This window comes from Furipterus horrens, unplaced genomic scaffold, assembly GCF_987537825.1.
Source record: "Furipterus horrens unplaced genomic scaffold, mFurHor1.1.pri manual_scaffold_7, whole genome shotgun sequence".
NCBI lineage: Eukaryota > Metazoa > Chordata > Mammalia > Chiroptera > Furipteridae > Furipterus > Furipterus horrens.
Window position 1 is genome coordinate 25113826 of NW_028327177.1, and position 12375 is coordinate 25126200.

The window sequence follows — 12375 nt, forward strand, 5'->3', positions numbered from 1 at the left end:
TACTATGTAGTCTTATTTCACTGCAGTACAGTCTTCAAGGTTCTATTATATTCATTAAAAGCTGGGATTATTCTTTAAATTTGAATACAGCAATACTAATCATGAAGACACTTACTTTGAATAATAAAAATTGAATTTGAATAATAAAAATTGAATTGCTTCATGGTATAAATGATGTTGGATTAGGCTCTAGTCTAACACTTTCCACTTGAAAAAGCGGTCAGCATTCACTGACTTCTCTCCTGCTGTTCCTCACCCAAACCTCTGCAACTCATCTGTGTCTTCCACTCCACTGAAATTGTTCAGTTGAAGGTCACAGATAACTTCTTTTCATTTTTCTCAGTGGATCACTACGATAGCTTTCCAAGTGTTCTCCCTGCCACACACTTAACAGTCTTTCTCTTCCCAACATCACATTATCCCATTTTCTAAAATTCAAACCACTCCCATGATGGAAACTTTTTCAGGATAAAAATCCAAACTTCTTAACATGAGATTGGATCTGTGAGAAACGCTCACAAATAATCATTGGAACACAGGACTTCAGCAGCAAAGCGAGGCGTTTATTCATGAGTCTGCAGAGTCAGGTGTCCTGCCAGCCAGGAGCATGTGCACCCAAAGTAGACAAAGAAAACTGGTTTTACACTAATGCAATTAGCTCCCCCTCCCTAACAAAATTAGCTCCCCATCCCCTCTTTTCTCCCGTTTCTCCATTACTGGTTAATCCTGGTTCACAATCTAACACGATTAACTACTTAACTCAGGGTGTGATTAACTAAGGGTAATCTAGTAATAGGTCTATCTCCAACTTATTTGCAAAGTTATCTAGCTACATCTTCCCATTTCTCTGTGTTTGGTGACAACAATCTTCCTCCTTTTGATCCCAGAGATATGTGTGAGGAGCTGCAGAATGTCATTTCCTCACCCCTTTTCCATGATTCATCTGTTAATTATCTCCTACTAGTTTGAGTCACTGGCTAGCTTCTTTGTCCCTAACAGATCTACCAATGATTTGCTATTTGCAAAAATCAGAACCCCCTTTCATCTTGTTTGAGGGATATGACATCCTGATTCCATCTTGAATGGCTTACTATTGTGACTATCCTGCTTCTCTAGCTGGTCCTCTTTTTTCTCTGCCAGCCTCCCTTCTCTCTCGTATTTCCCTAGGTCCTGTGCTTATACCCCTTTACCTGTAGACTTCAATATTTCCTTAATTATCAAGTCTGTAGGAGAGGCTCCCAAATTCACAGCCAAAAGGGTTCCAGATCTCCCTCTTTCCAGTGGTCTTTGCACCATCTTTACATGGATATTTCATCAACAGCTCAAACTATGCTCAAAGCAGGCTCATCCTCTTCCCTCTAAAATGGGTCCTTCTGTTTCTACCTCTGTTGTAATTCCAGAGTTCTCCCTGTTGATTATCTTACTATCCCCAAATCATTTGACAATTTATCTCCCTTAACATTCAAGATTACCTCTAATCTTCCTATGCCATTTCCCTCCCATCTATTCTGAATCCCTTAGTACTCTTAACTGCTTTTAATGGTCTCCCTCACTGTTTTCCTCTTCCAAACTTTCTATTTTCAATCGTACCGATGCCAGAGTAAACGTTTAAAAAATCTTTGTGTATATCATGTCCCTGCTTGATGGTTCCAGAATAAAGTCCAAGCTCTGATCCCTTCTGTATCTCACCCTAACCTACCATTTTAATCTCATTTGCAACCTTGCTCCTATGTAGGAATCCAAAAGTCCACTCCCAGTTCTGGGTGGAACTTCTGCTCTCAAAATCTATCTCTACCTTTTGCCAGCAGCCTTTCTCCCACGTAGCTACAACATTTCCTCTTTCCACTAGGTTCCATGTAGCACTTTATTTATCTGTCAACAATTTAGTTATTTTGTGTCATTGTCTTATTTCCCCTGCTAGATTGTAAGCAAGATTTCAAGTGGTGTATTCATTTTTTGCCGTCATACCTTCCTCCACCAGGGGGTCTAGTAAAGTGCTGTGCTTATAAATATTCTAAGTCAAAAAGAATTTTTAAAATGTAAGAGAAATCCAAGAGCGCAGAAAAAATATGGAAAAACAAAATCAGAAATAGAATCCACAGCTCCTAATAGACAGTGGGGAAGAACAAAAGGAAAAGCTCAGGGTCTTAATCTCAAAGACCTTAATTTTGAAGGGTTGTGTCAATACATATTTCTTTTGTGTCGTTGAGTAGGAGTTGCATGGAGGGCGTTAGCAAGCTAAGACTCAGGGTTTCTGATCACTAGTGCGAAGACATTTTAAAAAGATAATAATGAATCAAAAGCTATGTAGGTCGTCCTAGGTCTTCCAGTTAAAAAAAAAAAGTTTATTACGGAGTAGTAACATTAAAAAGACCGCGAACACGAGACGTGGGGATTATAGTAATGTGAGATAGTAACATCAGCGATCCCCTCTCCAACACTGGTCCTTTATTAATAAGGGCTGGGTCTGACTGCACTAATACCTTTTTTAACACATTGATTTGAGGGAAAGAGGAAGGGGGGAGGGCGAGAGAGAGAGGCACATTGCTTTATTGTTCCACTTATTTATGCAAGCTTTGGTTGCTACTGGTTATGTGCCTTGACCGGAGGTCGAATGGTAATCTCGGCATATGAGAGGACGCTCTAACCAACTGAGCCAACTGGCCAAGCTGCACCAACGCCTTTTGAAATTAAGACATAAAAGCCACAATCCTTTTGCAATTTAAGAGCATTGGGGATATTTTTATGTGGTCGCTAGCCTCCGCTAACATTAACGCTGGCCCGACTGCTCCTGGCCATTAGGAACTCGCTTCCAGGATGGAGCGCCACAGCTGCCACGGGCTGGAGCCTTACGCTGGGAGGGCAGTTCCCGGGCGTTGCCTGCCGAACCCTCCCAACGTGAAGCACTCTCGAGCAGGGACGCTCTGGGGATGGCCCTCACAAGCCCCCCTTAAACTTCCTCCAGGCAGCGCACGCGGGACCGGCCCTCTGGCCCAGAACAGCATTCGGCGCTGAAAAGCCAGCCGCAGCTTCAGAGTGTCTAGGCATGCCATGATCTAGAGCTTAGGCGCATCAGAGGCAGTGACACAAGGCAACGCTGGGCTCTAACCCAGCCACCTCCCCTCTACCCCGCCCTCCCGCACGCGGGAGGGCGGGAAGCCCCAAGGCGGTCTGCACCTGCACCACTGGGTCGCCCTGACCCGTTCCCTCCAGGATCCCCCCTGGCGTTACCCTCTTCCTCTTCCGCCACTTGCCTTTTTCCCTTGCCCTAGCCAGACTCCGCCCAGCTCGCGCGGCTGCTCGGCGGTGCTGACGTCACAGGCCACGCCCTTTACTATAAATATTGGCGTCGCCCACACCGCCCTCTCACACTCTGGTTCTTCGTTCTAAAGCCGGGTTCTCTTATTTATCGCCTTCTCTGCATCTTCTCATCCTTTCTCGCTCTCCTGCTCTGTGGTGTCGAGACCGAATCCTCTTCCCACCCAGCCTTCGCCTTCCTTGTATCCGCGCTGTTCTATTTCTCTCCTTTGGCCGCCACTGCTGCACAGCTGGTGTCGGTGCCGCGCTTTTCCCCCCACGTCGTTCTCGCAGCTTATGGCCCAGGCCGCCTTGGGTATTTCTGCTCAAGGTAACCACATCCCTCTTTAAAAATTCCGCCGAAAAAGAGAAGACGCTTTACCCGACTCTTTGGGCCGTTATCTCACGTGAGTACCGATCTGAGGGGTGCGGGCGGGGCCGGGGCCGGGGCGTGGAGTCAGCTTTGGGGGGTGGGGGTGGCTGACCGCCTCCGGCAGGGCGCCGGCACCCGGCCGGCGTCCCCGCGGCGCCCCGCGGTCGGCCGCCTCGAATATGGCGGACGTTGGTGTGTGTGGCGGCTGTCGGTGCCTCCGCGGCAGTGGCAGCGGCGGGTGCGCCTATGGGCCCTCAGGCGATTGCCTGTGATCTGCGGAGCTCAAGCCACCGGGGTTGGGGCGAGGGGGCGTGTGCGAGTGCGCGCGGGGGATCTCGCTGCCCGCCTGGGGTCGGCGTCGCCTTGGGCCGCTGGAGGCCCCCGCCTCTCTCCCGTGGTGCATTGCTGTTTCCGGGGAGGGGGCCGAGCCGCAGCCCTGAGGGGCCTTGGTCCCGCAGCCCTGGCCCTGGCCCTGGCCCTGAGCGGCGCCGCGCCTTCGCCTTCGGGCTCCCGGAGGGCGGCACGATGGGCTGCAACGGCTGGGGCCTTGGGTTATGAATGGAGCGGGGCGGGCCCGGCGCCGGCCTTCTGTGACAGCTGCCGGAGGAAGTCAGGCGCGCTGGGAGTGAGGGGGTGCCCTCCCTCTGGTGGAGGAAAGTTGACGCCACGCGGGGCCCGCCGGCGGGGAAGCCCCGGTGTCAGGTAGCGAGTGAGAGGCCTTTGGCCCCTTCTGGAAACCTTGGGGCTGCTGCTCCGCCCTCTGCGGCGCTCAGGATTGGGCCAAGTCGCCTTCACTCACTCCAGTCGCCTCCGGGAGCCTGAGGATTAGTCACCATGGCTTCCTGTTGCCGTCCGCGCCGATTCCTGGGCAGGGAGGTAGAACGGTATGCTTGGGTGGTTTATCGAGTGCTAGTTAGTTAGGGCTGCCAGCAGTCAATGATGGAGACGTGTTTTAACAAACCCTTACCCAAAATATACCCTGAGCACAGTTTTCTTAGGCTAAGCTGCAGGTTTGGGAACCAGAAAAGGCACAATATACAGCCCCATGATGTTTCAGCGGGCTTAACTGGATTTGGGGGTGACATCTTGGATAAGTTATTTTTCTGTCCTGGCCAGATTTCTACCGTTGAGCTCTCAGCTTGGGTGGGAAGCTGAGGATACTTAAGGGAGAGAGAGTTGTTCTGGGGTCAGGAAAGGTTGGTGCAGACCAGCCTGGCAGAAACAGAGCTAATGAGGCTAATGATTTTCGGACAAGGCCCGAATAATCCTTGCATTTCTTTTACAAATGCTCGTCATGAAGACACACAAGCCCCGTGTGATAGATGGGCTTCTAATGACGACGGGCGGTATGGCAAGTGCAGTCATCGAGTAATTACCTCCCCTCTTGCTACTCAGGTTTAACTTACAAATTTTCAAACATAGAAAGGGAAGGAATTGTATCCTCACCTAGATTAACATTTTTGCGTTGTTTGCCATTCCGCTATCTCTTCGTCAGTCCATCATATATTTTCCCATGTGTTTCAAAGTGAGTTAGAGTTCCTGAACACTTCTCTGCAACTTCAGTATGCACCTAAGTGGGTTAATATTGTTTAATATCCTTTTTAAAAACTTTGGGTAAAATTCACATAACAGTTAAACGCACAGATCTTAAGTAATGATCCCATTTGATGAGTTTTGACAAAATACAGCTGTGTCAAACCTATCAAGATGTGGAACATTGTGATCACCCCAGGAAGCTCTTTTGTCCCTTCAAACTCCATCCCCTTCTCACCACAGAGGCAACCATGGTTCTGATTTTTTTTAACAGATTGTTTTGTTGATTCTAGAACTTGTATATAAATGGAATTATACCATATGTATTGTCTTGTTTAAAAGGCTTCTTTAACTCAGCATATTTTTGATATTCATTCATGGTGCATTTATCAGCAGGTTTTAATTGCTCTGTAGTGGTCCATTATATGAATATTTCCCTTGATTAAAAAAAAACTTATTTTGGAATAATTTTAGATTTACAGACAGTGCAAAGACAGTATAGGAGGTGGTACTGTATGTTTCTCACCCAGTTTACCTAATTAATATCTTAGTTACTGTGCTACATTTGTCAAAACTAAGAAACTGACTTGGATACATTACTGTTAACTATACTCCAGACTTTCTTTGGATTTCCCTAGTCTTTAATGTCCTCTTTCTGTTCAGGATCCAATCCAGGGTACCATATTGCATTTAGTTGTCATGTCTTCCCCAGATGTCTCTGATCTCTGACAATTTCTTATTCTTAACTTGTTTTGTCCTTGAAATTCTAGAGAAGTATTGGCCAGATACCCAGTAGAGTATCCCTCAATTTGGGTTTATCTGTTATTTTTCTTAATGATTAGACTGGGGTTTGGAGGTTTTGGAGAAAATACCACAAAGCAACTTTAAAGATCATTGGTAAAGGCAGTGTGAGTCAGAGAAATACTGGTAATTTGGGGATACTAGGTTTTTGGGTAGTGTCTGTGTGTGATGGGAGAAGGATTTTTTGTTTGTTTGTTTTGTATCTTACTGGCCTACCACCAACTATCAAGTCTAGTTTTCCCTGTGCTATTCACCAAGGTGACAAGAGTCTTCAAATAATTGTTAAGGGACTTGAATGCAATGTCGTACATGATCCAGCTGATTTATACACACCATTCTAAATGAGGATAATTTATCTTCTATAACTCCTTTTCTCCACATTCTATTTATCCTGTACTTAGAGGACCTCTTACCCTATATACTCCATTTATTATTTCTGTTAACACGTGCCTTTCAAATTTTAGGGCCTTCATTTCCTACTTACAACTTTTAGTTACATGGAAATGTTTTAGAGATCATGCTGAAGAACATGCTTTAATGTTTGAAGTTTAATGTCTTAACATTTCACATCACTGCTCTTGGATTGCAGTAAGCAGCAAGCTGTCTGGCACTATAGCAGGGAAAAGATGTCTCCAGCATGAGTCTTGATTTATTTTAAAAATTGTCTTGGTGGGGGAAGAATTAGAACCTTTGGAGTGAGTTCTTTGGAGTCTTAATGTAAGGTTATAATCACTGTTACATGCTGGGATCTTGCCTCATCGTCCATTAATGCCATTGAGAGTGTGAACAGACCCTAGTAGATTGAAAGAACATTTTACCTCCTACAAAGGTGGCCATCCTGGTTGAAATGAGATACGCATTAGATATGCCTAGCGTGCTTCTGAAATCTCTTGATTCTTGCCCTTAAAACTTGTAGTTTCATTATTTTTCTGGTTTCTTATCCTTTTTCTAGCAAATGCTGTCAGGTTATATTTAAAGTAACACCACTGAATTACAAATAGAAGTATGTATAGGTATAGCAGTTTACCTTAGAGATGATATACATCCATCTTATCAAACCATAATAAGTTATAAGCATCCCTAAAACTTACTTAGCATGTTGTAGTGTGCCAAGCACATTCACATTCATATGCTGTTCCTAGTTAAGTAGAGTGACTTAAGTCTAGACAGGTTAGGTATGAGGAGGTAAACCTTTAGAGGTCACTTGCTCAATATATAATGCAGTTCTCAAAAGTTGTTTCACATATATACATAATTATTAATTAAGTCATAAGATCTTTTCATCTTTTTTAGTATTTGTAGAATTTTGTACTTTAAGCAAAGGAGAACTTGGAATTTGGAGAGTAAAAAAAGTGTTCTGGTAGTTCCAGATTACAGACTATGTTAGAATATTATACATACTAAGTCTTATATACACATCAGATTGACGAAGGTACTGAAAATTTTTTAATTTTAGACCACTTAGAAATTTCAGTTTTGGGAGACAAATAAAGGCTGGAAACTAGTAAGTTGTGTGACTTTTGTACTATAGCAACTTGGAAATGTTTACTACGTGTTAAAAAAAAAAGTACTCCTTACTATGATAAACCCTTGAAAACATTTTGTGTAATGTGACATGAATGAAACATTCTTTTAAAACTGAAATTTATAGTTAATTTTTAAATCAATTTAACCTGCATGAAGCACAACCTAACATTTTTTAAACATAGGATTATATACTACTACTTTTATTTCCTCCTTTAGGGCGAACTTTCTGACCAAGTATACAACTACCCAGAGGGCCTAGGAGAAGTGCTGTATAGAGAGCAGTTCGACTTCAACGCTGAGCCACCTTGGGAACCTAGCTGATGATAGGGGGGTTCCATCTCCTAACTTGTCCATGTAAGTATCTTTACATTTGTGCAGGGGCCTTATAAAATTGAAGTAAAGGAGCGTTCTTGTTGCTCAGTTTTTTTCAAAACTTGGAATTGTACACACCTCTTAAAATGCAGTGACTCCTTAAGACTTTTTAAAAAGTTCTAAAATAGAAGCTTGACATTAGAGGTATACTGATTCAGTTGTGTGTTGTTTACAATGACTCCATCACTTAATACTTACTTTGAATATGTGACAGTACAGTAGTCCCTCTCTATATTGCGGTTCACTTATTGTGGCCTCACTGTATCATGGGATTTTTAAAAATATTATATTTAATTATTTATTGCAGATTTTTCACTATATCGTGGGATTTTGTGGTACTGTATATGTATGTTGTTAAAGGTTACGTAGGTTTAAGAGTAGAATATGTTTTAAGAACATAAGTAATGTTTATAAAAGTGTGGAAACGGTTAATAAGGGAGTGGGGAAGATTAAAAAGGGATTGGGAACAGTTTATAAGTGTGTGGGAAGGGTTTATAAAGCCTTAAAATATATATAAATACTAAAATAAATGTAAGGTTCCTACTTCGCGGATTTTCACCTATTGCGGGGGGGTGGTCTAGAACGTAATACCCGCAATAAGTGAGGGAATACAATAAGTATATATTATTGTAGGTAAGTTTTAGGAAATCTTATTAGTCTGGGTTTTAATATAAATTGGAGAGGTTTTTTTTAATTTAAGATATGGACAGTAGTTTTATCACACCGTTCAGATAGAGCAAAAGATAATGTTCTCCTTTCCAGTCACTGCACTTATATCCCAGAGTATGAGATAAAGGCGTGAATGAATGTTAGTTCTTGTTTTTCTAGTTATGATCATCTTACTAGACACAAAGTGATTTCTAGAGTTTATATTCTTTTTCATAAAATAACGTGATACTAATACTCAGCTGACGGGGAAGGACTGATTGTTTTTAGAGAACCTACTGAGAAATCATGTATGTGTGCTTTCTGAACAGATTTTTCAGTTTTATTTTGACCATACTTTATTTCTATATGGATTTGACTTGCGAGTTATATCTCTGTGGAAAATGTAATTTTAGATAAACTTGTTTGAATTTGTGCTGCTAGATATGTAGTTCATTTCTAAAATTTATTATTTATAAATTTCTTGCTATTTGAGATTTGAGTTTTGGTGTTGAGGTTTAGATGTTTTTAAGTTGGCCAGAGACTTGGAAAGAAGAACACTTGAAATTTTTAGGAAAGGTTAAGGTATCAATTTAGTGATTCTTCAGTCTGTCTCATTAAACAGAGCCTATCAAAAGTATTTGCTCTATCAAATTAGGTAGAGTATGTTAAAGCAAACCTTTTCAACACATTTGATATTAACCCTAAATTACAATTTAAGGGTAGGGTTTTTTAAAGGTTAAAGAGAGACTTAGAACCCCTACTGGAGGGTCTCCCATACTGGCTTCCCAGTTTTCTCCTAGCTGTGTGAATTTGAGCAAATTGCTTATTTTGATTTTTATATGAAGTTCCTTTAGTCGTGAAATCATAAACTGATTTCTGTTTGAGTGCATTAACCACTGCCTTGCTAACATAGTGTGGTCTTTGCAACAGCAGCATTAGTATTACCTGTAATAGAAATGCAGGATCTTGGCCTCATCCAAACCATTATCAGAGTCTGCATTTTAACCGAGCTGCATGGATGCATATTAAAGAGATCATTGTTGCCACCATCTCACTATCAAGTCTGTTTTCTTAATTTTTGTTAATCATCTGTTTTATTTCCAAATATTTGATATCTTATCCCAAGTTGGCTTGGATATTTAAAACTCTTCTGGGGTTGGATCTAGTTGAAATTGTAGTCACAAATAGGTAGAAATTTAAGAGTAAGTGTCGTATTTTAAGGAAGACCATATTAAAGAGTAGGGTGCTTTTAGTTCTAGTCTCTTGCTATAATGGAAACTTAGCAGTGATTATATTTAACGTCAATGAGTTGATAAAATAAATGATTCTGCCAAATCAGGGGAAAGTATTCTTTATTGAGAGTAATTAATAATGTAGTCTTGGAAAGTCCATGGTTTCCCCCTCTTTGGGGTGGGAGGTATGGACGGATAGGCACAGATAGAATATAATAAAGATTCTTATTATTCTGCAGTTTCTGTCAGCCAGAGTGACTGACTGTTATACCCAGGTACAATGTATGTTATGTTAAATAAAACTTGATATAACCTAAACTGATTTGGGAACAAAAACTTGACCTGAATCTGAGCTGATTTGTGATCATTTTTATCTTAAGCCATGTGATGCTGTTTTTGAATTTTGCTACAGAAATAACTGATTATAGGGTATTGAATAATAGCCTGGAGAGTGTTACGTGATATGTGAAGTACATGTACTATACTACCATTCTAAAATCTGAGAAATTTTAAATTCAGAAAGATATCTGGCTCCGAAGATTTCTTAACTAGAACTAGTAAAAATGGCAAAAGAAAATTTTACATTACAGCATTGTCCTTAGATATCTATAGCAGTTGTTATAACTGGACATTGAAATCCTGAGATTAATTTTTTATGGAGCAACAATACTGTTTGGAAAACTAGAAGTTATTAAAGGCACTTAACACACTGCCCTTTATGGAAAATACTTGGCACATAGCATTGCAAAATGTATAACTAAACTATGTGACCTCTGTTTGAGCCATGTGGTACTCCAGTACTCCCAATAAGGTTTCTGTTTAGGTGGTCTAAGATCTAGGACTTGACTTCAGTGTTAGGTTTTTAAATCAAATAACCATCTGAATTTTGAGATAGTTCATTTCATTAAGTATCTGGAAATGTTGGAAGTTGCTTACATAATAAAGTTTTCTTTCAAGACTTTTCTTTAGAATATATGTATGATATAAAATGTGAACACTATAAAAATATCTTGACAAATATTTTAACACCAGTAATATCTCAGCTTAGGGAAGGATTTCTAATTGTGGGGAAGTTTTTATATGCCTTTTAAAAATTCCTTAGAGGTTTATGCCGGTGTGGTTTTTATGTGGGCTAGATTTTCAAGTTGTTTTATAAGTTTGATTATAATTAATAAATTAGCCTTATGGAAAAATTTTAAAGACTAAACTAAATTTCCTCCTAACCAACTTCTAATTGATCTATTCAGATGGACTCTTTAAAATTTGTTTAAAATTTTTTATCCAGTTGTTACTAGTTGACTATGTGTATGTTCCTGTAGAAATCTCATATGAAATCAGCACTTTAAATATTCATATTCTGTCATTTACTTAATGCCTTAATAGGACCTGCCCAACCTAAATTGACATTATTTTAATTAAGGGAATAAAATGTTCCTTTCAAGTTTACTAGTACTATTTCCTTGTGTTTCACTGTTAATTGTCAGTAGAAAAGGCAAAATTTTGACTCATTATGAAGAAATTCTAGTTTTGGTAATTTAAAGATTTTATTCTGCAAGCAAATTAAACAGCACATTCATTAATAGTTGTGGTGTTCTTTGTCCAAAAAGCTGAACAAAAACTACCATTAAAATGGGGGATTTTTTTTTTTTTTTTTTTAAATATGTGTATCCCCTTGGCATGCATAGAGAGTAAGTAGTATTTGGTGGTGCTTCATTGCTTATGTAAAAGTAGCCAAAATGTATTCTGTACAAGCACAGCATGGATAATAGCATGTTAATGGATAAAACAGGGTTTGAAAGACGTAGTATTCTTTCTTTGGGCCAATTTAGAATATTTTCTGGGAGGGCCAGAAAGATTGGAAAGTAGTATAGACCAGTTTTTTAAGGGGATGAAATGATTCTTGTGTTTATTATAGGAGACAGTTGAGCCTAGAGACTTCACAGTGATTTATCAATATGTGTGTTCATTACACCCTCTTAGCCTGGTCTTATTTCAGAGTCTTTGAGTTTGAAGTTTCCTTCCCCATCCAAAAAAAAAAATTTTTTTTTAAGTACTTAATTTCAATTAGGAGTAAATGAAGTATTTTATAACTACCTTGTAAACTATAAAATCTAGATAAATGGTAGGCTGCCATTCTAGGTTATCCATTGTTAAGACAAGCCTAAGGTGGTGATTTTGACTGAAGTGTTCTCACATACTGGTAAGTCTTAGGAAAGACAGATATTTGTCCTTAAACTCCGTTTCAGGGTCATTCATGCACACTTAAGCAATTTGTCACAAGGTAACTGTAGCAAAGGTTTGGCGTTTTTCCTTCTAACCCAGTGTTAGCCATCTTTTTCTTTAATCCAGTAAATATTGTGAAGAACATTACAGCATACATAGAAAATATTTGTACAGCATAGAGTTGCAAGCGTTAGGCTGATGAAGTTCAGCCTGCCTGGACCATATGCTGCCATCATGAGGTCTGTAACTCATCGATTTGCAACAGGAGCCAAGATAACAAACTTCTTTAGAATATTCTGCTGTAAACTCTTTGCCTTTTCTTTATTTTATGTAAGCACACGTTTCAAATCTCTCTTCAGGACTTACTTG

At 40.3% G+C, this 12375-nt stretch overlaps 1 protein-coding gene across 3 annotated transcripts in view; it reads left to right on the forward strand.

The window, feature by feature from the left end:
- Positions 1-3536: 3536 nt before the first annotated feature.
- Positions 3537-12375, forward strand: part of AZIN1 (antizyme inhibitor 1) — a 30264-nt gene continuing 21425 nt past the window's right edge. For all 3 annotated transcript variants that reach the window (XM_090283481.1, XM_090283480.1, XM_090283482.1), the window contains exons 1-2: positions 3537-3704; positions 7748-7885. The gene's annotated coding sequence lies outside the window, so the exon portion shown is untranslated. The remainder of the gene's footprint in view (positions 3705-7747; positions 7886-12375) is intronic.